The sequence below is a fragment of the Pleurodeles waltl genome, chromosome 3_1 (assembly GCF_031143425.1).
Source record: "Pleurodeles waltl isolate 20211129_DDA chromosome 3_1, aPleWal1.hap1.20221129, whole genome shotgun sequence".
In the NCBI taxonomy this organism is placed as follows: domain Eukaryota; kingdom Metazoa; phylum Chordata; class Amphibia; order Caudata; family Salamandridae; genus Pleurodeles; species Pleurodeles waltl.
This window is the reverse complement of record NC_090440.1, coordinates 957,156,854-957,181,151: the sequence shown is the minus strand read 5'-3', so window position 1 is coordinate 957,181,151 and position 24,298 is coordinate 957,156,854. Positions and strand designations below refer to the sequence as shown.

Sequence of the window (24,298 nt, the reverse complement as noted above, 5' to 3'; positions counted from 1 at the left end):
AGAGTGGAGTAGAGTTTTGTGCAGTGGTGTGGCGAAGAGTGGAGTAGAGTGATCTGTTGTAGAGTGGAGTGGAGTGTGGTGGAGTGGAGTTTATAGAGTAGTATGTCATAAAGAGGAATGTCATAGAGTGGCATGAGTGGATGAGAACAGAGTGGTGTAGAATGCCATGGAGAGGAGTGGCATAGAGTGGAGTGGAGTAGAGTGTCATACAGTGCAGGGGTGTAGAGTGTTGTGGAGTGTTGTAGGCTAGAGTGGAGGGGCATAAAGTGTCATGAGTATTATATACCAGAGTGCAGTGGTGTGACTGAAGTGGTGTAGGAGCGAAGAGTGGCATAGAGTGGAGTACAGTGTTGTAGAGTGGAGTATGCAAGATGGGGTAGTGCACCGTCATTACAAACAACACATTTTCAAATTAAACGACCATTACATTTACACAGACATAAAGTTTTACTGATAAAACTATAAAGCACACAAATGATGTGTGGAGTTGGCATCACCTATTGTATTGATTTGTTTGGTCATATAAAATTTGCATCCACCAAACTTCAGAATTACAAAAAAATGCTTCTTTTGTGCTTTCCTAATTCTGTTATATTCTGTAATATTTGACAGTTTATTTACCGACATTTAAATGTTGTTGTGTGCTAGTCGAAAGCCTTTCCTTTCACATGCCCAGACTGTCAGAAAAAACATCCTACTTTAAAGTTTAAAAAAAGTAAATACCAATCTGCTTTGGAAGACAGAGCCTGACATTTGACCTCTGTCTTTAAATTCCCAGCAAATGTGACAAGATAGGAACAAAATGTAAAGGCTTGTTTATAGAAAGTGAGCCCTTGTGGAAGAATAGAGTAAACAGGGTATGATCCACATAGGGACAAAGACATGCTGGACACTCTAAAACAAACAAAGCCTGCAAATAGAAAGCAAGCAAATGTAAGTTAGAAACCACAAAGCCAATTGTAAGAAATTGGCGGAATACATTCTTAGATCAGCTTTCAGAATGTCTTAAGAAGTCTCTAGCAAACAGACAGCTGTGCTGTCATAAGGCTTCGACCTACATAGTCGAGTGCTGCGCTATTTAGTTATGTAGTATCTGTGAACTTAAATTCGTTGTTTTTTAAATAGCGCTTACTGCTGCAGTCTTGTGACTCTGAAGCGCTGTAAACAGCGGATGCAACTGTCAACTAAAAAAATAGCACAAAAGCTGCTCTGGGAGGATTTGGAATCGCAAACGTGTCAAATGTATGAATTCTTTGCACGTGTTTATTGTGCCACTGTGCTACACTGCATACTTCTGGAAACAGCCCAAGTCTCCTTGAACATCTGGGAGTCTCCTGGACTGACTCGCGGGTTCCATGCCTAGAACACCAAAAAGACATCAGATCTGAGAAGTGGGGATCGATTCAAGGAAGCGTGTACATAACTTCGAATTTTCTTGACATACATAAGGAGATTTTCCGATGTGAATGTATTTACACTGTGAGAATTCTGTGAGGCTGCTATCGCTTAACGTGGATCTAAAGGGATTTATAGGGTTTGGTTACATCGCATTATATTCCAGAGACACCCGGCACCGGACCAGCGCGCGGCGGGACTCCTGGCACAATAGCACATATTGTACGTTCACGTGCAGTGCAGGTACCGTGTCCTGCCCCCGCTGCTGGCCCCGCCCCCGTCCCTTGGACCCCCCCAGTGGGAGGGGTCTGGGCACGGTAATGTAATCTACCTTGGGGCGTAGGGAGGGGCCTGTGACTCGCACACTTCCTCTCTTGTAGTGTGCCTTTTTTTCCTGTTCAACATTACTCCGCGTTGCTACTGAGACCAACCAGCCTGCGCCCGGAGAGCTCTTGCGGGGTCAGTGAGGGAGTGCCAGGGATAGGGGCGGGCTCTGGGTGCATTGGGGGGTACAGGCGGCTGGTGGTACTCGGGACACTCACGCATTCAGGGGGTGCTGGCCCTGTGCAGAACTGAGGGGGTTGGAGGCGTCTGCGCTGTAGGAGATGAGGACAGAAGGGGGCTGACTTTCCCTGTTCATTAGCAACGGGGTGGGGGGCAGGGGTAAATGGGGTGCAATTGCTTGGGCACAGGAGTGAACGGGTTGGTATTATTGAGACATAGGAGCAAACAGGCTGGTATTGCTGGGGCAAAGGAGTAAACGGGTGGTATTCCTGGCGTGAAAAATTAAGCAGTGTGGCGCTGAGCGAAACAACAAAGGGGTATTGTAAAGGAACAGCTTGTACAAGCGGAGGGGTCTCGCCCGGTTGTGGAGAAGTTGAGCGAGTCCTAGTGTCTGGGTGCAATAAAGAGTGCCAGGCTGGTGATCGGGCGTGACAGCTGCAGGGAGACTGGATAGGGGGCGGGGCTGGCAGCGGGGAGACCCTGGGAGTTAGGGCAAGAACGGCACACTGGGCTTAGAGACTGCCAGTGCGGGGAGAAGTGAGTGTGTGTGCACGGCTGGCACAAGTGAGGGAGGACACTGACACCTGTTGGTGAAAGTGGCACAGCTGGGGGTTAGGACAGGCTGACTTTCTGGGAATTCCCACCAGTACCGAGCTTCAGTAACCCCACGCTTCTCTCCACAGCCCTCCCCATCAGCACAGGGATCGGAGGCGACAAGCACCGGTAAGCCCTGGAAACCCTCAGACAGCGTGAGTGGAACCATTTAGAGCTCACTACGGGACAAACCATGTCTTGGCGCCCCAAAACTCTATCCTCTGGTGTGCATGCCTGTTCAGAGGAAAGGGGGTGACGTGTGAGTGTGTGTGTGTGTATTTTATTCAGAGGTGGGGAAGTGCACGTACTTCGTATCGGCAGAGTAAATATATCGAAAAACAAATTATAGAATGTGTAATTATGTAGTTCTATACCTAAATATGGAGTGTGTTGACTTCTCTTTTAATGTAAACATAGTTTTATATTTAATTGTGTTACCATAAACCCCCTCGGTGTCAAATGCCTTTGCTTATATGTACACATCAAGGTATTTAATCCATGCCAGTAGACATAGGTGTAGCAGAAGAAAACACGTTATTTGCAAGAATACGCATCCACGCGTTCCGTTTTACAATAGAAAGGGCATATTTCATGGCATTACCACGCTGCAGTGTAACTTGCTTAAGAAAACACTACTTAACTCTGCACTTATTTTACTCTAGAAACAATTTACAGAGAAAAACCATACGGCATCTTGCTACAGTGATTCTAGCTGACTACACAGATTTAACCCCTTGTGCTCAGGTTATGGTAAAATGCCTTTATAACTAGAGCATGTGAAACAACAGAATTGCATAAATCAGTTTATGGATCACCTCCCTGTACTCAGCAATGGCAGTAGCGTATTACATGTTTCATATTTACGTATACTCTACATGCGCAAATATATGTTTATATGTATCCTTTTTTTACATTATGTGGACACATCTGTCTGCTGTACTAAACTGTGGCTTTCTGGTTGGCATGCTGAATATATTTTATTTCATTACTCTTTGTTAGATTAATTACCTAGCCTTGCATTTAGCGTGGAATTTACACATGTAAAGCTGAATTTCATAGAGCTGTGCAAAGAGCTTACAGTGGTGAAATAAATAGTGCATCTGGATATACAACACAACAACTGACATTCACCTAAAACCAGCCAGGACTACTGGCTTTGTCAATGTGCTCTGCAAAGAGGCCAAGGGCTAGATAAGATTGTGTTCTGACCTCCTTTATAACCCACTGATAGGCACTGTGAGAAACTCAACCGCCTTCAGCCTCAACTCCAGAGCTTTCAATCAGGGGCCATTATGAACACCTCTGTGCGACCCAGTTCAAAGTATGCACTCTAAAAGACTACCATGTTACCAGAATAAAATCCAAAATTGCAACCTCCCGGAAGTAGCTAACTCTTACGGAGTGCCAAATTAAATAAAACGTCGAATATTACAGGAGCTAAATCACTGACAAGTTTTTGCATTAATTGTTCAGAAGTCGTCTGTGTTTTTACCAGTGGAGTTAGGGACTGGCATATAGAGCTCGAAGTAGACCCGTTTCAGTGTCCGCCTTAAATTACTACCGGGTCTGAGACCGGGAGGGCCCGACCCACTTGAAGCCCCGGATCACCCTGTTTAACGTGTGCTCATATCTTGTGTGGGAGATGGTTTCTACCATCAAGTGTCTTATGTTAATGAGCCACTGATTACAGAGCGCGCGCTCCTGTTCACAGTTCATTCTCACGCTCTTCTTTGGACAGAGCTCGCAGCATTCAGCTGCTTTGTCAGAAAAGCACTGTACTCTTTGATCAAGAATTCGCTTCTTCGTGGCTTTAAAAACACAAGGGGACCGAAGGCACGGGTCTAGTGAAGATTTCAGGAACATTTATTAAAGCTACAAACTGTCTGCCGTGAAAGGTCTGTCAGTAAGGCAGTGCACATGAGGTCTCAAGTTCTGGCCCGGTCTCAGCCTATATTTTGGTTCTGCTTTTAGCAGTTGTCTAGCACATTGCGGCCTTTTGCCCGGCCCCAGGCAGCTCTCAGAAATCCCGAGTACCTCTTCACAGTCTGGGCTTTCCCGCTGACCAGAGGATGAACGTGATTATTTATCTATGTGTGCCGTCTCTGTAACAGTCGGTTTGTTCGGTTTAGTGCTTTGTGGTGGATCTCACTGGTTTATCGGTTAATTCTTGCATGGCGCTATTTATTGTGTGTGAGTCTGCCTGGAGACTTCGGCCTGTGTTTTCCAGAGACTAAGCCTCGCGCAGCGCGCGTGAGAATCCAAATTCGCCCGAGAATCAGCTGTCGCACCAAGAGGGCCGATTCCCACACATAGCTGCGCATTGTGACGGGAATCTGCAGCCCTGCTGGCGGGCGGTACAGGCATTGCCAGTCAGACGTAGCCGGAGGCCGCACAAACTCACACTACTGTGCATGTGATGGGTCTACGCCTTCCTACGGCGTTCAAACATTCCGCTGCAGCCTGAGCGGGCCAACACCACGTGGGGCGGCGCGGGAACGCGAGTGTTCACATGAGGAGGCCATTGCGCAGAACCTGGGACTGCTGCGTGGCGCCAGGTCATGCCAGTGTGACCACTCGGGCAGTTAGTCAGCTGTCGCCTGCACTGCCCGGCCCCTCAGTGCTGCTGCTCAGACCTTGAGTGAACTGCCACAGCACCGTCAGCCCGGTCTGTGCCTGTCTCGGTACAGCCACTGCAGGCCTCCTGCGAGTGACTAATATCTGTTCAATGCTGTTTCTTTACTTACCTACGTTACTGGGGTTTTGGGGTTATGTTTGGTTTTATTTTGGTGTGTAATTCATTTTATATACTTTTTAAGCATTTTACAATTGTGTCTTCCTTTGATGTCATCACTGTTAAGTGTCTAATATCACCGGAGTAGTGCCAGACCTATGGAAACAGGCCATTGTTAAGCCTCTCTTAAAAAAACCTAATCTGGATTCAAAGCTATTTAATAACTACCGACCGATCTCATTGCTACCTATAATGGCTAAACTAGCAGAGAAGCATGTACATACTCAGCTCTCTGCTCTTCTGGAAGAAAGAAAGAAAGATCTTACATCCCACACAGATGGGTTTTAGGCCATTGCATGGGACAGAGACCGCACTGATCGCTATTACGGAGGAAGCAAAAAAGAGGATGGATCAAAGAATTGAAACAGCCATCATCCTCCTAGATCTGAGTGTGGCATTCAATACGGTTGACCTAAACATTCTTAAAGATAGAATGCGGGGGATTGGAATCTCTGGAGTAGTTGGATCCTATCATTTACTCATGGAAGATCCTTCCAGGGTTTGGCAGATCTTATACATCCAAACGTATCATAAACAGCTGTGGAGCCCCACAGGGTTCTGCCCTGAGCCCTCTGCTTTTTAATATCTTTATGCTGCCATTAGCGGAGATTGTTCAGTCATTTGGTCTGAACTTAGTATCAATTGCAGATGATACTGAACTTATTGTCTCCCTATCCAACACATAACCGGATCTGGGGACAGCATTAGGTCCCTGCCTAAAAGCAGTTGCCGTATGGATGTCGGGAAGTAAATTGAAGTTCAATGATGGAAAAACTGAGGTTATGTTTTTTGGGCAAAAAAAAATTAATTAGCTAATCCAATTATAACACCAGGAGTGGCCACTCTCCCGCCCCCTAAAGACCTTATAAAAAGTCTTGGGGTATGGTTGGACCCCCAACTCTCAATGTCGCAACACGCCTACAGAGTAGCTGGAACTTCCTTTGCCCTGCTTAGGACTCTGAGGAAGGTTTTAGCAATCCTGCCTTTTCTAGCCAGAAGACTGATTATTCAGGCATTAATAGGATCGCGCCTTGATTATGGCAATCCTCTGTTAGTAGGATCACCAAGATACGTAATACAAAGACTACAGAGGGTGCAAAATGCAGCCGCACGAGTGCTTTTAAAAACACCCAAGCAACAATCCATACGGATCGGAATCTCCTCCTTACATTGGCTACCAGTAGCCAAAAGGATTCAATTCAAGGCATTATGCCATATTCATAGTGCTTTATACAATCAAGTCCCTGAAATGCTCAAAACACTGGCCTCTTTTTACACACCAGGCAGACCTCTCAGATCCTCCTCAGCTATGTTAGTCACAGTTCCAACAGTGAAGAAAGCAAGATGGGGAGGAAGGCCGTTGTCATATCAAGGTGCTATATTCTGGAATAGTCTTCCTCTTAATATTAGATTAAGGGGGTCATTCTGACCCCGGCGGTCTAAGACCGCCGGGGCCAGGGTCGGCGGGAGCACCGCCGACAGGCCGGCGGTGCTCCCAAGGGCATTCCGACCGCAGCGGTAAAGCCACGGTCGGACCGGCAACACTGGCGGTCTAGCTGCGCCGCCGAGGGGATTCCGACCCCCCCTACCGCCATCCAGTTCCCGGCGGTCCGCCTGCGGGGAACCGGATGGCGTTAGGGGGGGTCGCGGGGCCCCTGGGGGCCCCTGCAGTGCCCATGCCACTGGCATGGGCACTGCAGGGGCCCCCGTAAGAGGGCCCCTACAAGTATTTCACTGTCTGCTTGGCAGACAGTGAAATACGCGACGGGTGCAACAGCACCCGTCGCACCTTCCCACTCCGCCGGCTCGATTACGAGCCGGCATCCTCGTGGGAAGGGAGTTTTTCCCTGGGCTGGCGGGCGGTCTTTTGGCGACCGCCCGCCAGCCCAGGGAAAAACTTAGAATACCCTCCGCGGTCTACTGACCGCGGTGCGGTATTTCGGAGGGGGGAACTCTGGCGGGCGACCTCCGCCGCCCGCCAGAGTTAGAATGACCCCCTAAGTTCTCAAGAGATCCCCTTTAGGAAGGCCCTAAAAACCTGGTTATTTAGAGCGTAATTTCCTATGTGGTTATGAATAATGACGATTCTGCGTTGCAGCATAAGCGCTACGAGGCCCCTGGGCAGTTTAGGCGCTATATAAGCAATTTTAACATAAGATAACTTGTGTGATGTCATAAATTTTCCAATTAGTTCTCGTCCATAAGAATTGTGAACACTTGGGAGCACTGTGTGTTGTGTCTAGACTGGCCAGCAGCTTGCAACGGGTAAGCCTGCTTCTCACATTGCCTTCCTTCACTTTGAGTGACTTCGCAAAGCATGTGCACATTGTTCACATCTGCCTAAAAATAGTTCCTTTATGTTCCTTGGCAAAGCTGGTTCATAGTGTGTTTTTTATATTATTTTTTACATTATTTAAATACTGGTTATCTACTTTGTATGTACTTCAGGTGCCCAGTTAGATGGAGATTTATTTTCTATCTACTATTTATAGTTTCTGGTATAAAGTGGTTAAATGACATTGAAAAATTGTAGCTGCCTGCAATAAAAGTGTTTATTTTGATCGTAATTCAATCGTGTCTTCTACACAAACAACACAATAATAACACTAAAATGTATGGTGCAACCAAAATGTGTTTTTTTAGTTAAAGTAATAAAACGGCCACGTCAGTGATTTTTTTTTTGCTTCACATTTTTTATCGCAGGCGTATGGTGGCCACATTTAGCTGGTGGCATATTTTCCTTTTAGTTATTTTATTTTTATGCCATAACTTGGAGTAATAAAATGCCAACAGCACTGACTTGCCAAGGTAAAAACGATTGGCTTTAACAATGCTTTAACAATGCTTGTTTTTTGTTGTTATATTGAAACTGGATTTATATAGTGTTTACTACACCCGACCAAGCACTGAAGTGCTTTTTTGTGAGTAGAAGGCTACTTTGGAACCGAAAGTTAAAGGTCAATCCAGGGGTTAAATTGCATGGATATGGTTTCAAAGAACGGGAGATCCTGGTCTATGACATGAGTTGTAGGCATTTTGCAGAAATACAATAAACGAGATTAAGTTGTACTCAGAGGCCCTGGCAGCATGCTAATATAGTGTGTGCGGAGGCCTAGGCCACTCCCTGGCAGTGAAAGGTCCAGGAACAGCCTTGTGATCTGCAGGGATGCACCAATAGTATCCTGATTAGTCCCAGTCACAGAGGCAGTTCGGGTCTGAGCTGGCCAGCAATAGAATGTCAGCGAGAAGACAGTCATTTTTCTTCAGGCAAATAATTTATCCTACTTTTATATCCTTTTGTTTGGCTTTTTTAAATCTGCTGTCCACAATAAGTTAACACGGCCTGTTGTTGATATCTTTAATCCATTCAGTAACAGGCAGTGTCACCCACAAGACTAGTAGGACTCGGAAGCCGCCAGCATGCCCTTACCCCAACACAGGTCATACACCAACCGACAAGACAATTATTTTGTTGGAAGAAGTATTTATTTTATATACTTTCCTTAAAATCAAATACCATTAATCAAATTATGCAAATTACTCTATTAAACATTTCACTGCAAATCCTCAATATACACTGATGTATGTACTTTTTACATTTGTAACCATACATTTTGACAGGATCCCTTCCTGAACCTCCTTTGGACCACACAGGGACTGGTCGTCACCTGTATCCCTAGGGGGGGTGGTACCCCTGCTTCCTCTGTTCCTTGCACCCATGCTCAGGGTTCCGCCCCCTCTCCAAACACCAATCAGCCAAGGTGTGTACCGTGGCGGCCCAGGGCATGAGCCCCGTGACCACCCCAGTGATCTGGGCTCCCTACTCCCAATCTGGTGTGCCCATCCGCAGGATGGTCCAGGACTTCAGGATCCTATCTCTGTTGTTATACCGGGGCCCCACCCTTGGGGTCCCCTCTGTTGCTTCAGGTTACTTTAGTCTCTCTTCTCCCTCCTAATACTAAGGAGAGGGTGGGTGGGTCAACAGAAAGCCTGACTGTTCAGGCCGCCGCACCAAAGAGAAGAAGGCCGAGCCTTCTGGGGGGGGCGCTTTTAAGCCCCCCACTGGCTTGCGGCGGCCCAAACCGGTCCGGCTCTGACGCTGGACCAACGTTCTCTCCAGCGTTGGTACTTCCGCTCCCACGCCTCGCGACGCATGGGAACGGAAGCCTCGGCCAGCCCGTGCACAACAAGTTGGGGGGGCGCTTTTCCATTCTTGGAAGTGTGTACTATCTGTTGTGGTTGTAGCACTGTGTCTCCCAGGCAAAGAGTGCAGGGTTGAAAGACTGCCTTTAGAGGGCGCTGCCTCATGCTGGAGTATTATGACGTGACATCATCTCGTTTTCCTTTTGACTGCTCTTTCTGACTTGTCTGGGTTTATTCATGCTTTCCCTGGCTATATTAGTGTCCACAATTCTTCATAAGCTTCTGTGCTTAATTAATATACTGCTTGGGAAAGAGGTGAGTTTGCTGTCAGTGCTGAGAATGTGCCTGGTAAGACATAGAGGTGGACGAGCCACTGAAAGTTCAAGCCAGAGGTGCTTTCTGGTTCAGCGCAAGGTCTATTTGGACAGACGAGCACTAAATGAGCCAAACTTGCGCGTGCCTTCTGCTTGCCACCTCACTCTACCCCCATTCTCCAAGAATTGAAGACAGTGCTTTAAATGGGCAGGTACTGTCAGGTACCGAGTATCTGCACCTCTTTAGTTTGGAAGGGAAAGTACCTGCACTTCTCAGCAGAGTACATTTAACACTTCTCAAGAGCAAACAGGTACTCAGGAGAGTGAGTACCTGCACTTTGACATTTCCATTTAAATCACTGATTAAAGACAAAGCATTAACCTTTGATGTGAAAGGAGAGACAGAAAGGGACACTCATCTAGTTGCTGGACTGCACAATGTGAAATAAGAAAACCTTTGATCAATCCTGGATGCCCTGCTTGCAAATTGTGTGATCCTAGGTTAATATTTTAAATTGAGACTCACCTTACTCTTCCTTTATCACATATGAAAACTCCTTCAAATACATAAATTCAGAACATGCGCTCACCAACAGCCTCTTGTTTGATTTAATAGACTATAGTAACATTACTCCATCTATCATGTAAATCAAAGCCACATTTAGGATTTACACGCCAACTGGCTTGTCTCTTAGTTCACTAATGCCATTGTCATAAGTGCACAGCTAGGGGCACGAATATATCTAAGGTCATGTTTCAAAACTACCACTTTCAATAAATTACTCTAGTTTAGGTAATATAATGTACTAAGTTTAAATGCTTCTGCATGTTTAATAGACTTTCTTGGATTTTTTTAAAGAGACTTTAGAATATTTTCACATTTGTTGCATGATTTTACTTGCCAAATATTTTCAAGGATTGGCTCGTGTGCGTGCTCTTGGAACCAAGTCAGACTTCTAGGCCCGGCTCTCTCTGTTGATTTGTTGGCTCGCCCATCTCATAAGACAGTATGTTACTGGCTGATTTCTGCTGTTTGTTTCTAACATAGTTGTCAACTGGCTCCATGACATGAGGGTCACATTCCACCAGTCCTAGGGTTTTTCTCAGTTTCTTTCCTGGTGTTCATCAAGACTGGCCTGACTCACCAAGCAGTGCTCCCTTCTTTGAGACTAAGCTTTTCCAAAGTTTGACGAATTACACTGTTTTCTGTAGTTTATTTGTTCTTCCCAAATTCCGATTGTCTCTGCTGAGAAGTATCCGCTGTTTGGTCATGGAAGGGGATAGTATTGCTCATATCATGTTGCGCTTTCTTTGCCTCTGATGAAGCAATCATCAGAGGCCTTCTTTGACGTCTTCTTTCTGAGTACAGTGGGATTTGCGATGCAGAAACACTGCGCCCTTAACTCCAGGTACTGCAGGATACTGTAATTTACAGGTGTGTTATTACAGCATTTTTTAGAGTTCTCCCCCCAAAGATTGGGACATTACAGTGGAAATCTGTGTTTCTGTGCCAATTTTCACCTGTAATGCCCACTTTCTGCGCCTTTCTTCAGAGGACTTATTTTACCACGGGAATATATCCTTCGAAAACCCTAGGAGTGCATTAATAATGCATGTAGGATTACTGTATGTGTCAAAATCACAGTTATGCTGCTAACTTCTGTCGCCTGATAAATATGGAATTCTGAGGAACCTTGACTAAGGACCAGCAGTGGAAAGGCCACAAGGCATTTTCATTGACCTTTCGATTTAATCTTCCCTCGCTGTTCATCTTCTCCCAACACCTCACTCACCCCGGGCTACAGCAGGGCTAGATTCATTGCCTGCCAGCTTACTGAAAATGCTTACCAATTCCTCAGCCACTTTAATTCAGTTGTCTAGAGGTCTGCAAGAGATAGATGGAATTTCACACATTCATCTGCATTGAGGAATTAATAGAACAGGAAAGGTGTGATTTTTAGGTCTGGCCTGCGATATAGCATGCATGTGCGAGCATGTGCTCTCTCGCTTGTGAGAGATATTGTGTTCTACAAGGGGCTTGGAGTCTGTCCATTCCTTACCGTTTGTGGGCTTCATTGTCACTCTCATTTGCTTATTTGCCTCATTTGCTGCCTCATTTGCTGCCTCCTAATTGTGCGGTGCAAGCCAATTTCACTTCCTCTTCTTTCGTCTGGAGCACAGACTAAGTAAAGATAGCTTCATCTTGATTAGGGTTCTTCTGCTGCTGGCTCTGTGATTGAGGTACTGCTTTCATTCTTTCTTTCATGTTGCTTCTTTTTAGATGTTTTTTCTTTTCTTCCCACCCAACTCAGCACATTCCCTTGTCCCTGCTGCTTGTTCACTACCATACACCCCCATCGTCTGTGTTGTCACTAACCTCCCACCCTCCAGTCGTGTATTTTGCCCTTTTCTCCCAGCCCTCACTTTTCCATTTTCTGTGTTGCCACCCCACATACCCACCACAAAAAAGTGCTATAATGCAGCCAGCGCTAGCCACGTCATAGCCCTTTTTTTTATTATTAAAAAATAACTTTCCTCACCATAGCCTTTTTTAAACTTTTAGAGCTTACAATGACATGGCTAAAAGACCTTGGCAAGCCAATAGCTCTCACATAGGCGAGACTTGTTGGCTTTGCAAATGCTTGTTTATGGTGAACCTATCACACAGGATAGTTGTCTGGTTGCAAAATATGTAGTGTCAGCTTGCCAGATCTTACAGTGGGTTTAAAGCCCACCCATTACTCACCATTACATGCTCTTAGCTACAAAATGATGCAGCCGCATTGGTACAACTTTTTTTCCCCTCTTTAGCCGTGCTGCACAGTATTGGGAATGCAAAGCCAATAGGTCCCAAAGATGATATACTTTTGGCTCTGTTAAAGCTTTTTGAAAAATTAACCAGGAGACCTATGTTGAAGAGGTAACATTTCAGGCATGCTCTGAAGCGAGATCAACTAGGCCAATAAATTGTGTTGTAGGTCAGTGTATTATAAAATCAAGTCACTTTGCAATGGAGCATGTGTAGAGATTGACTAAATTGGTGAGCAGAGCATTTTGCTGTTATCAAAAGTTTATTTTGCAAATATGGGACCCAAAAAAATTCCTAAGAGGACACTGGGTAGACAGAAAGAATGAGAGGTGCAGGTAGAGGTAACCAGAGTGGTATAGTGGTTTAGGTAGAAGTGTAGAACAGACAGAACAAAAAGTGAGAGAATGTTCCCTCTCACTGGGGTGTCCCTGGAAATGTTGGGGAACCTGGGCAATTACCCACTTTGCCGATGACTTAAAACGTCTCCTTCTTAGAGCCCCACATTACTTACCATTGGTTGGCTTTAGCGTCAAACATTTCCTTGCTTCTTATTAGTCAGCACCATCCAGTATCACTTTCCCTTTGTGTTTTTGCACCGCTGATGGAGCATGGACCAAGTACTGGTTAATTTCTTTCAGTGTCCTTCCACTGCTTGTGCTCGGATTGACATATTTTTTGTCTTGCTGCTTTCCCCTGTCATTGCGTCACCCTTCCCCACTGGTGCAGTATTGTTTGCCCATCCCCCTTCTGCATTCTTGCTTGTTGTTGCCCCCTGAGGTTTTGCTTGGTCTTGCCACCGTCCCTCCCACACCGTTGCCTGTTGCCACTGTCACTCCCATCTCAAAGCTTGTTGCCCTGTCCCTTCAGCCCTGATGCTTATTGCTACTCTCTCAGTCGCAGCCCCTCACTCCCACGGTGTTGCTTGTTGCCCAGTTCTGCCTGTCACTTGTTGCCCCCATCCCTTGTTGCCCCATCCCTCCCACTCCTGCCCTAGTGCTTGTTGCACCTGTCCCTCTGTTGTTGGTTGCACCTTCCCGTTGGCCCCCTCCTGCCCTATTTCTTGCTGCCTTGTTGCTCTCGCCCCTTCCCTACCATGTCATTGCCATCGTCCCTTCTGCCCCCGTCACATTGTTGCTTGTTAATGTTGTCCCTCCAACCCTGTTGTTTGTTGCACCCATCCATTCTGCCCTGTTGCCCCATCCCTTCAATGCTTAATTTGTAGTGGAATGAGTGCTGGTGTTCAAGGTGCTGCTCAGAAACCAGTGGCTGGTGGATCTAAATGACGGCACATCGAATACCAAGGATGCACAGTCTTGAATCAACCTTATGGCTCTTGCATTCATTATTAAACACTCTCTGCCCCTTTTATTTAATTTGTGCAGGGTCCTACCTTCTCTCTTTGCAATTATTTTTTTGTCAAACTCTTCTTAATTCTTTAACCTTTTTTTTTTCCCTCTCTGGCTCGTGGTCAATGTCTGAGGAGGAAAAATAAGTGCTGCTCACCAAATATGAGCGTGGGTGGGCCACACCGGAACCCACCAGCTCAAATTAAGCACTGCCTCTAATGCTGTTGCTTGTTGCCCCATCTGCCCAAGCCCCGTTGCTTGTTGCCCCATCTAGGTGTGGGCATGTGCTGCTATGGCAAGATGTTGGTCGGTTTGCTTTGCCAAGTCTGAATGGCTGGCACACCCATCGAGACAAAAGCTCAGACAAGGTTTGGAACACCACTTTCCATTGGCTTTCTGCACGCCATCCCAGAATGCATCTGTGCAGCTGGTAAACCCACGAGAGTTACTTTTCCATCACTTTCGGCGAGACTTTTTTGATTGAGATCTCATTGTAATATGTATTTGGGGCCATTGCCAGGGTAACAGATGGTTGCTAGTCCAGCCAGGCAGACTTACTTTGGTTTAGAGGCCGTCACCTAGCTCTCCCTTGAGATCTCTTATGAGCTGGTGAGAGGTTTCTCTCTGAATAGGAGAGCGCTTCCAAAGAGCATGATTAGACAAGAATTTAGGCAATGCAATAAAAAAACATTTTTTCATAAAATGCATGCTACTCCAATCTTCTAGTGGTTAAATAAATGGTTATTTAAAAAAAAATCTGTTTAAAAAAATTAGAATCCTGCCGTCCCAAGGCCACAGAGTTACTAATAGTCAGGTCCTGAAAGACCGTGGCAGCTGCCAACTCGCTGGTGGATTCCCGCAGCATCCCTTCTCTGCCCACCCTCGACACAATAATGAAACACAGCAGAAGATCACGATTCAGACCCACTCAAAAATGACTCTACCAACAGAAAGCTGAGTGGATGTCAGCAAAGAACTGTGCACCGTACAAACTATCCCCCAAGCAAAACAAGACAGATCTTTCAACTACTAGCATGACTGGCCCCCAGATCATACTCAGACCACCCTGTGCCTCTGCATCGATCAGGTCCTTGCTATTGTTCGGACTCTAGACTGTACATCCACTACGAGCCACATTCCTCTTTTAGAGGTCAAACCTTTCTCAAAATCCACCTTCTTGGGCTCGACAACAGAGACAGCTTGTTCTCCCGATTTCTCTACCCACATGACCAACAGGAGCCCTAAACCAGCTGTAGACACAGGGAGACTCTGAGATTTGAACCCGGTTTCTCAGTTCCAAAGTCAGCAGCTCTATATGTTACGCCACAGCCTTTCAGGCTGCCAACTTCTTATTTACTGTTATTCCCTGCAGTGTTCACCAGATGCACCAACTGCACTCGTGCTGCGAATATTCTGTTGGTATATGAGGGCTCTGATATTCCATTGTCACTGCAAAATTGCAGTTTCCTAACTTTTACAAATTACTTTTTAATTGCAGGTTGATTTTCTGTTTAGAATGTTGTTGTGTAAATATGCTGCAGCATGGGATATTGTGTGTGCTTGAAATGTGTGCTGCATGGCTACACACTTATAAGGGCTAAAGGGCGAGACCTATTGGCTATGCCAGTGCTTGTTACATTTGACTCTTGCAGGGTAGTGATAGCAAGCATGGGAGGCTTACCTAAGGGTGTAGTAGAAGGATGGCACTATATATACAGCTTAACACACAATTGTTAAACCCATGAATGTTCTAGAGACTTAAGGCTTCGTTTAGAGGTCAGTAGGGAATGAACCCTCAAAATAGCTCCATGACTCACTTTCCTCAATATGTACATGCCACTCTTCCCCTATGCCTAACGTTCACCCCCTTCAAAGCCCCACTCCCTCTCTACTGGCATCAACGCATCCCTCCGGGCACACCACAAACCATACTTTTTGCCCCTGGGAAATAGTTTGCGAGTATCCATGATCTAGTGCCTTGGAGGTACCCTGCCATCAGCCTCCACCTGCTGTAGTTGTTTTCAGTTGAGTGATTTTTTTTTCTCCTAATCTGGTGCCACACGTGGCTTCAGGATTGCCACCTGGCCGGTATTTCACAGGCGCCTCCGGTAACTTCCGCTATGTGACCGGTATTTTTAGTTGGGCGCTTCATTTGCAGCTTCTTGCTACAGTCTCTGCTTGCTTGCAGTGTTGGACTTGTACTGAGCGGCAGACTGCTGTGGGAGTCACAGCATTACTAAAGCAGGGGAGGAAGGAGGGGCCAATCACACATCCTGACAGATGCTCTTATCTCTCACCGCCGATCGACGAGCCCATGTTCATTGAGAGGAACTCCCTGCGGGGCCGATACCAGATTCATCCATTGACTCAGCTGCTCCATGTCGCGATTTTCCTCTGTCAAACAGCACTGCACGGGACTCTCCGAGAAGCAGAGGGGGTAGGCCGAAATGTACAATGGTATGACCCCACTCTGACATATTGCACCGAGCGATGAAGGGGGACCCGACATTGAAGAGGTTTTCTGTCCTTCCATCCATCTAACCACTCAGCCATCAACCAATCCCTTCACCTTCATCCTTTCATTTTCCCATCTATCCATCCAAGAATTCATATTTTAACGATCCACTCATACATCCTTTCAGCCAGTGGTGGCTTCCACTTCTATCATCTCTTCACTCTGTGCTCTTCTGCCTATTCGTTTTTCGTCTATCCTTCCCCCATTCTTTTCCCCTTTTTCTACTTTTCCTTTTTCATTATTCCTTCCACGTTTCCAAACTTAGCACCTTCTTTTCCCTTTTCTATTTACGGAACTTTTTTAATGTCATTTATTTAGTCTCCTTTCGTTTTTGCACCTGCCTTTCTAGCCCCGTTTCCCCGTTGTCGTTATGTTTCTTCCTCCGTCTCTTACAACTTACTGACATCATTCGGCGCATTTCACGTCTGTCAGTCTTGGTTTGCCCGCAGACAGAAGAGGTCCCTATAGAATGAAGAAACATTTTAGTGTGGCCAGTTGCTGTCCCACCAGACCCCAGGCAAACCCCGCCGTAGCTAATACAGTGGGGGCTGGCGCGTGCTCACTGTGCACTACTGACGCTGGTACCCCGAGAGGCTGTGGGCCATGTTGATGTGTGTACTCTGACAGGGGAGGGGTGGCCATGTTCAGTTACTCTCCACGCTTCTCTCTTTCCAGCGTTGGATTCTTTTATTTAAAACTGTAATCGGCCCAGTATTTGAAAATGACAAACCTTTCTAAGTTTTAAAGTTGCAGTATGGATCCCTGGTGCAGATCAGGTCTAAGTTGCAGTACTCGTTCTCGGGGGAATTTTCCAGTTCTAGTTTACTTTTCTATGTTTGAGATCGAGACAGCGGCACATTAGGGAAGCTCGGGTAATGCCTCAGGACCCAGACGATATAAAGTGCACACTGATGGTGTGGAGATTCACATGTTGAGCAGGGCTTAATTTGCAAATAAAAAGGTGCCGGTGCCCAAACCCCTCCTCTTAAACACGCGGCTCCTGCAATTAAATATGTGAACACGGAATACTGCGGTGGAGTAATCCTGAAACCATCTCGGGCCTCTTCAATCCATATAAAGCCACTCCCTGCCCCTTCTGCTCACTCTTGCAGCTTTCTACTTTCTCCCTTTGTGACGCTTCTTCGTTTTTCCCTTCCTCCGTCTTTCCCATATGTGTCTTTTGCTCGCACCAAATGCTTGAGGCAGAAGAATAAGCCCCGGCCCTAAAAAATAGGTGCCGGTGCTCAGCACCGGAAACAACAAGCACAGATTACGCTGAGAGCGCTTTGCTGTTCTCATGTTTGTATCCAGTATATCAGGCTGAAGTGCATTGTGTGCACCCCGCATGTGTCCTAGTTCTGGTACACTAGCCGCAGTAGGAAAGCCAGAGGTGCATTGTGGGTATCTCGGGAAAGCCCTGATACTGCAACGGCATTGGTCGGGAGAGGACAGGATGCAGCCGCGGTGTGAAACCTCCGTGGAAGTGTCTGTCCCTGCACGGAGCCGCGTTGTGAGAGCTCCGTGCTGCGGTTGCTGCTGGTATAGCCTTCAGCGGGTAGATCAGGATAGAGGTGCATCACCAGAGCTGCGTGGGGTTCAATGGCAAATCTTTTGATGGCAAACTACAATACCAAGCTTAAAGCAAAGCCGAGGGATTGCTGCCTTGCAGGAATCACAGGATCACCTTGCGAACCCTTCACTTTCACTGCACTTTTTAACCCTATATAGCACAAAATGCCCCGCTGCAGACGGAGGAGTCCTGCGCACAGCTATGCAGTGACTGTTGTCGGCATGGCCGTTGTTTTTCCTACCAAAGGTGGGAACCCTAGTTTGCTTCCTAAGCGCTCCTGGCTAGCGTTCACGCTGCATGTAAAACCTCCCTGCCCTGGCCCTGACCTTTGGGTGGATAAGTATATTTTGTTACATTATGTCCGTGAGCTGCCTCAGGCTTAAGCACATTTGTCAGCGGCTTATATTCAACCTCCTCTTTGAAAATGCCCTTATTTGCCGCCACGATGCAGTATTCACCACTTTAGTTCGAATGGATTAGGAACTCAAAACACAAACACAAGTCCACCCACGCGCCCAAGTATAGAGGGAATTATGCGATGGAGAAATAACCATTTCAAAAGTTTTCCTCATTGCTAATCCTTAAATGCAGTATCCAGAGGTGCTGACGCCCGACCCTCCTCTGTCTGTGCTCCGAACATAGAGCTGAGAAGCCCTTAACAGCATTTGACATTAATGCTCGTGAAATGGTTTCTACTTGCAAATCTCTGCCTATTTAACTAATACAAAAGATTTGTACCCTAATCTTTCCTCGTTGGGGTTGTAGCTGCTGTTCACTGAGATGAGAGGAGGTCATTACACTGCCTGGTGCCTTACTGCTCTGTGTAATGATGAATTTACAGGTTAGTTACACATAGAGTAACTCGGAGACCGAATCACTAAGTACAGACACCGATAAGTCCGATGTATTCTTTATGTTGCAGCTGCCCCTTATTCAAAGAAGAGATAAATACAGGGAAGCCCGTCAGCAGTTAGGGTCAGCACGGTGGAGCTGCTTTACCACCTGACCTGCCGGTTGGTGCCTCTGGCACTGCCCTTGCCACTCTGGGCCTCTTGGGTTATGAAGGCAGCAACAGAAATGAAGGTTCTTGGTGCCAGTTTACGTCGGGGAGTTTTCACCCTAGTAGTTTACACTCCTGGCTCTCCCTTGGCCCATACTGTTAAGGAACAAAAAATTAAAATGTGTCAACTCTGTGATGTCATTGGCTGATCAAGAGGATTGTGATGTTGCTTCTGCGCCCCTGTCGTTTTGTACATCAGTAAAAGAGGGGTGCGGTAGGTTGAAACAGAGCAGGGGAAGCGCCCCTTGGGGCCACCGCATTGCACCTGCCTCAGGTCTAGATGACGCACAAGAGCTCCCATTGCTCGGCGCCCCTTGACACATTTGTGCCCTCCATCCCACCCCAGGATGGGGGTGGGGGTAATATAATGGCCCCACCAGCTAGCCCGGACTAGCTCAGTCTCGACGGGCTGGGCGGTTCAGAGAGACACTCGTGTTGCAGGGAAAGCCCCTACAGCAGACACCACTCAGTTCTTTTTGATAGCAGCTTCGGTGTCAGTCCATGCAGCTGAACTGTATTCAAGACACACAGCCTGCGTTGTATTTTGACCTCTGACCCGGGGCGCGCCAGTCCATCAGAGCATCTGGTGCATCCTCAGGTCCGTTTTTGCTCTCACGGCAGTAAACCTGGCTCGTGACGGGCGCCCGAGGTGTGCAGGAGCTGACAGCCTCTCCCACACTCAGCCGAGGCGCTGGAAACGCCCAGTGCGTGTGATTTTAGGCTGCAAAACCTGCGTCAGGAAGGACACCTCATAAAATAAGCATGTTCATGTTCTTGTCAGACAAGGTGCACGCTTCCATTTTAATGGCCAGTTACAAATGGTTTTGCATGGATGACGTCTGTTTCAAGCATGGGGGGTTGACATTGAAATGTAGATCCAGCAGAAAGATCAAGCAAAATGTTACTAGTTCATTTAAACCAATCGACACGTTAGAGTGCAATAACCAGGTCGAAGATGCAACTGGAGTTAACGAAGCTATCTCGTAGTAGTCCAGTGTGCTATGCCAGAGTCCTGTGGAAACCACACCCATCTGGTCAATTCGATCCAGTAAAAACAAGGCACCCGACAATTCCATAATACCGACTTTGTTTTTTGTGTGTAGTTTGTGCTCGTGACCCGGCCCCAGGCACTTCTGCTCCGCTTCCAGAATAGAAACCTGCGGTTGCCACCCCAGATGCATTACTGTCCCTTGTGTGCGCCGGAGAGCCGGATCCATATCATACCAGATATTCCCAAACCACAGACTGCGTGTTTGCGTTCCATGTGGATTTAACGTATGTGCGTGTGCCTGGTGTCGGTATTATAAACATCTGGCCTAGACTAGATGCTCCTGGCTTTAAATTGGACACATTTTCTACCTAGGCCACACCTTCTCAAAACGCTTCAGTCCTCTTTCTTTGGCGTCTCGGTCAGATTTTACTGCAGATGAGGTTAAGGGGCCGGAAACGGGGTCTGCGCCCTTGCCGAAGACGCCGCAGCAGGCTTCCTCTGAGCGCTATTCCCTGCTCCCTAGCTGACAGGGCAGACTGCGGAACCATTTCCTGTTTTGGGCACAGCTGTTCCGCGTTAATCCCCTCAAGTGTATTTATGACATTTTCCTTGGATTATTTTCGTTAAAGAAAACACGGTATGTCATCTGTTTTCACATAACGCGCCCGGCTGTTGACTAGGGTTATTTGCTTTGAACGCACATGTAAAACAAGGCCCCTAGATGGGCGGACCATCAACTCTTTCATTGAAGGCAACATGGCCCCACCATTCTAGTTACTGGACTTTGTGTGTCCGTGAGAGGGTCTCCCGTTCACTAATTTTTTCCGTGGAGTGATGCTATTATTTTGCTTTATACCACTGGACCTAACTGGTACAGTTACACAAGGCGTTTGCACGCCTGTAACGAATTATTTTTGTTAATTTGCAGTTTTAAATGGCAAAAATTTGAATCAATTTGGTCATGCACTTAAAATACCCAATTTACGTTTTGAGTGTAAAAGTGCTTAATTGGCTAGACATTGGCGTAGTCCAAACTTTCTGGTTCGGAAACCGAGCGGAATCCCAGCGAATGGATTCATATATATTGCTTGCAAAGGTTTAAAGCAAGCAAACTATGATTCAAAGTATTTGTAGAAAAGGGCAGTGAACGGGCCGGGCGATAGGAACCCAAGCAGAAAACAAAATGTAATTTAAGAGGCGAGTATTTTGGTGTTCTGGAATCTTCAGAAGTGAACCTCACATAAAGCTACATTAACAGTGGGTTCCAAAGGATTCTGTGTAGGGAACTTACTGAGACTATTTGTATCTTGATTGTAGCTGTAACAAATAGTGCTGGAAAGCCAACCTTCATCGTCTGGTCGCAAGGGGAAGTGTTCCAGAGCACTTACCATATGAGCTTCAAGAGTAACACTTTTTTGACTTAGAACCAGTGGAGCAATACCAGAGTAGGCAAGATGTGGTTCGATCTCTTGAGATGGAAAATTCGTTTGGCAGCAAGGTTTTGAGCTCTAGCACTGTTGCTGGGAGAACTTACTGTAAACTGTTATAGTAATATGGACAAAGATGAGTGGGATGTGGTCGTGAGTCGACAGTAAAGATAGGAACCTGTGTCAGTGATAGATGTGTAAGAACACACTCATGACCACACTGTTGACTTGTGGGTAAAAGATAGGTCCCAGGACTCATATCAATCTTGATGATGCTGGGGAGCAAACCATACGATGGCACGGGTCTGTCGAAGCATAGAAGGATTGAAAGCTGTAGAACAGATTTTCAGGTACTAATGAGCTTTGCTGAGTGTACTGTTCATGGTAAAATGGGTCTTTTCGAAACTGGAGAGTTTATATCTAGCACAGGGGCAGCTCCTCCAGGTCCCCTCCCCGCCCCCTCCAGCAGTGGCAGCTGCACAACCTTTACAAGGAAACAATAATATTGTTTCCTTGTAAATGGGCCGGGCCACGGGGTGACGTGCTCTGAGGGGGAGTGCTGGGGAGTACGCAGCACTCCCTCAACACTCCCCCTCAGAGCGCATTTGTGTTTGGCCGGCCGCCTCAGGCCAGCCAAACACACATGCGCACAGGGCTCTCTCCAGCCCAGCAACACCGTTGCTGGGCTGGAGAGAGCCTGCACAGGCTCGCAGTCTGCCCTGGCTGGGCGCTCCAAGCCAATCCTGATGCTGCTTTGAGCAGCGTCAGGATTGTCCGTAAGGCAGGCTGGGAGCCTGTGCCTGCAGCCATCAGAGGGGCGGCGCACAGCGTGCGAGCCAAGGTAAGTTTATTTAATTATTTTTTAAATTTTATTACTATTCCCCCCGCCACCCCTTGCTCCTCCCGTGCACGCCAGCCCGCCCCACCCCCTTTAACACCTGTGAGCTGCAACTGATCTAGCAGTAAATACTGCTAATTAAAGGAAGCTACCAACCGACAGAAATACACTCTAAATAAACATTTCAAAGACGCAACTAGATTTAAATGGATAGCAGTTCAGTGGAAATCCAGACTCCCATAAGGCAGAGCTTGATTGAATTAAGAATGTTTTTTATTGGTTTACTGTTTTCTGAGACCATATTATACTGACTTTAACAGTGTGTACATGGCACTGCAGGTGTGATATACTGTACAGCTTTAACTGCTGTCTCATTGATGCCTTTAGCAAAGGGACCCTGGTCTAGTGGCTAAATGGGTAGTTGTGGTACTATGAGGGGCCATGCTAAATGTGGCTTTGCACACTTAAAATAAGATAGTTGTGGACATTTCATGTCCTTATGGCTCATAATGTGAGCACTTAGAAACAGCCTGTAGGCATCAAACACTATTGTAAAATTGGAGATTGATGCAGAACTTTATAATTTCGTGGACAAACCAACATGAAGAAAGTGTTATAAATTAACAGTTTGCACCAGGAGGCGGATAATTCCAACCTGAAGCTTTAGGATGTCTGATTGCGAAAGACCTTTAGTGGGCTCTACCAAGGACTTGCAGTGGGCTTAGAGCCCACCACTGCTGCCTTTAGTTGTGGTTGTTGTGACTTTCATTTGCATGCTTCTTATTTGATGGTTTTCCATCAACTTCTTGGATTTGTCCCACCAGTGAAGCACTGACGCATTACTTGTACCCGTCCACTGCTTTTGAAGTAGTGCTATTTTCTTGTGGGTTAAGCATTCCAGGAGAGTGCATATGTTTTCTTGCTTTCTCCCACATGTTACTCCTCTTCCTCATCCGTCATCTGTTTATTTCTCCTCTGCCCCTCCATTTTGTGCTTTCTATCGAGTTTGTTTTCCTCCTTGCTTTATCGCCTGAGTGGTTCTCTCCCGCCTGCTCCCTGTTGCTCTTCATAACCTGTTGCTTCTCCTTCCCGCCCCCGCATGCTTCCATCCCACATCCCCTGTTTTACTTCTGTATCTATATCCTTTCTGATGCTTCCCCCATCCTCGTCATTTGTGATGTCTCCCTCCACCCCTGTGGTGCCGCCCCTCACCCATGCTTCAAAAAAGCTACTAATCAAAATTAAATAAAACCTTGCATCACGTGTGGTGCTGCAGCTACAACATTGTGTGGCTACTACATCAAAGCACCGTTTTTTCTCCAACAATCCCGCACAGCATTGGAATGCTGTACAGCATCATTAAAAACCATTAGAATGTCTTGCAGCTGCCAGTAAGTGCCTGGTGCTTCAACACAATAAAACCACGTTTGCGCACTCACATTTTCATTTTTTCTGTCATCTTACATTGGTCAATAATAAAAAAAAAAAATAGTGCCTGCATTATTCGGTTGACACGTGCATGTTTGGTGGAGCATGCGCATTCTACTTCAAAATGGAAGCGCATTCCTTCAGAATGACATGAACTATAACAGCGGCCGCATATCTGTGCACTTTTTGTTTTGTTTTCCTTTTTTTGTCTTTTTCTTAAAGATGCTGCACATCCTTGGCATGGTGAATCGATCTGCAAGGCGAGACCCATGGGCTTTGCTAATTGTTGTTTCCTTTATGTTGTACCCTTCGGTGCTGAGATAGATCTTTTTGGTGTGGCTTTAATTTTTCAGGTGATGTTGGGATGTGGATTTCTTATAACCCACTCTCTCAGTGTTCTTCTTCTCTTGTATAACATCTTGCTTATCCACCCTTTTCCCGCTCTTCCTTTCATCTACAACAATTCTTGTGTTCTGTGCTTTCTTTTATATCTTTACCACCTCCTTTTTTCACCTTTCGTTTGCATTCCTCCTTTGGTACATTTCCTTGTTCTCTCCATCGGTCTTCCTTCTT

At 46.5% G+C, this 24,298-nt stretch overlaps 1 protein-coding gene across 4 annotated transcripts in view; it reads left to right on the top strand.

Annotated features, from left to right (window-relative positions):
* The first annotated feature begins 1,756 nt into the window (after nucleotides 1-1,756).
* The window catches only part of FHL3 (four and a half LIM domains 3), a 240,107-nt gene continuing 217,565 nt past the window's right edge, over nucleotides 1,757-24,298 (top strand). The window contains exons 1-2 of one of the 4 annotated variants that reach the window (XM_069223975.1): nucleotides 1,757-1,854; nucleotides 2,583-2,622. The gene's annotated coding sequence lies outside the window, so the exon portion shown is untranslated. Of the gene's footprint in view, nucleotides 1,855-2,086; nucleotides 2,649-2,728; nucleotides 2,753-24,298 lie in introns of those variants that run through there. The other 3 variants (XM_069223972.1, XM_069223973.1, XM_069223971.1) reach the window with 3 other exon arrangements.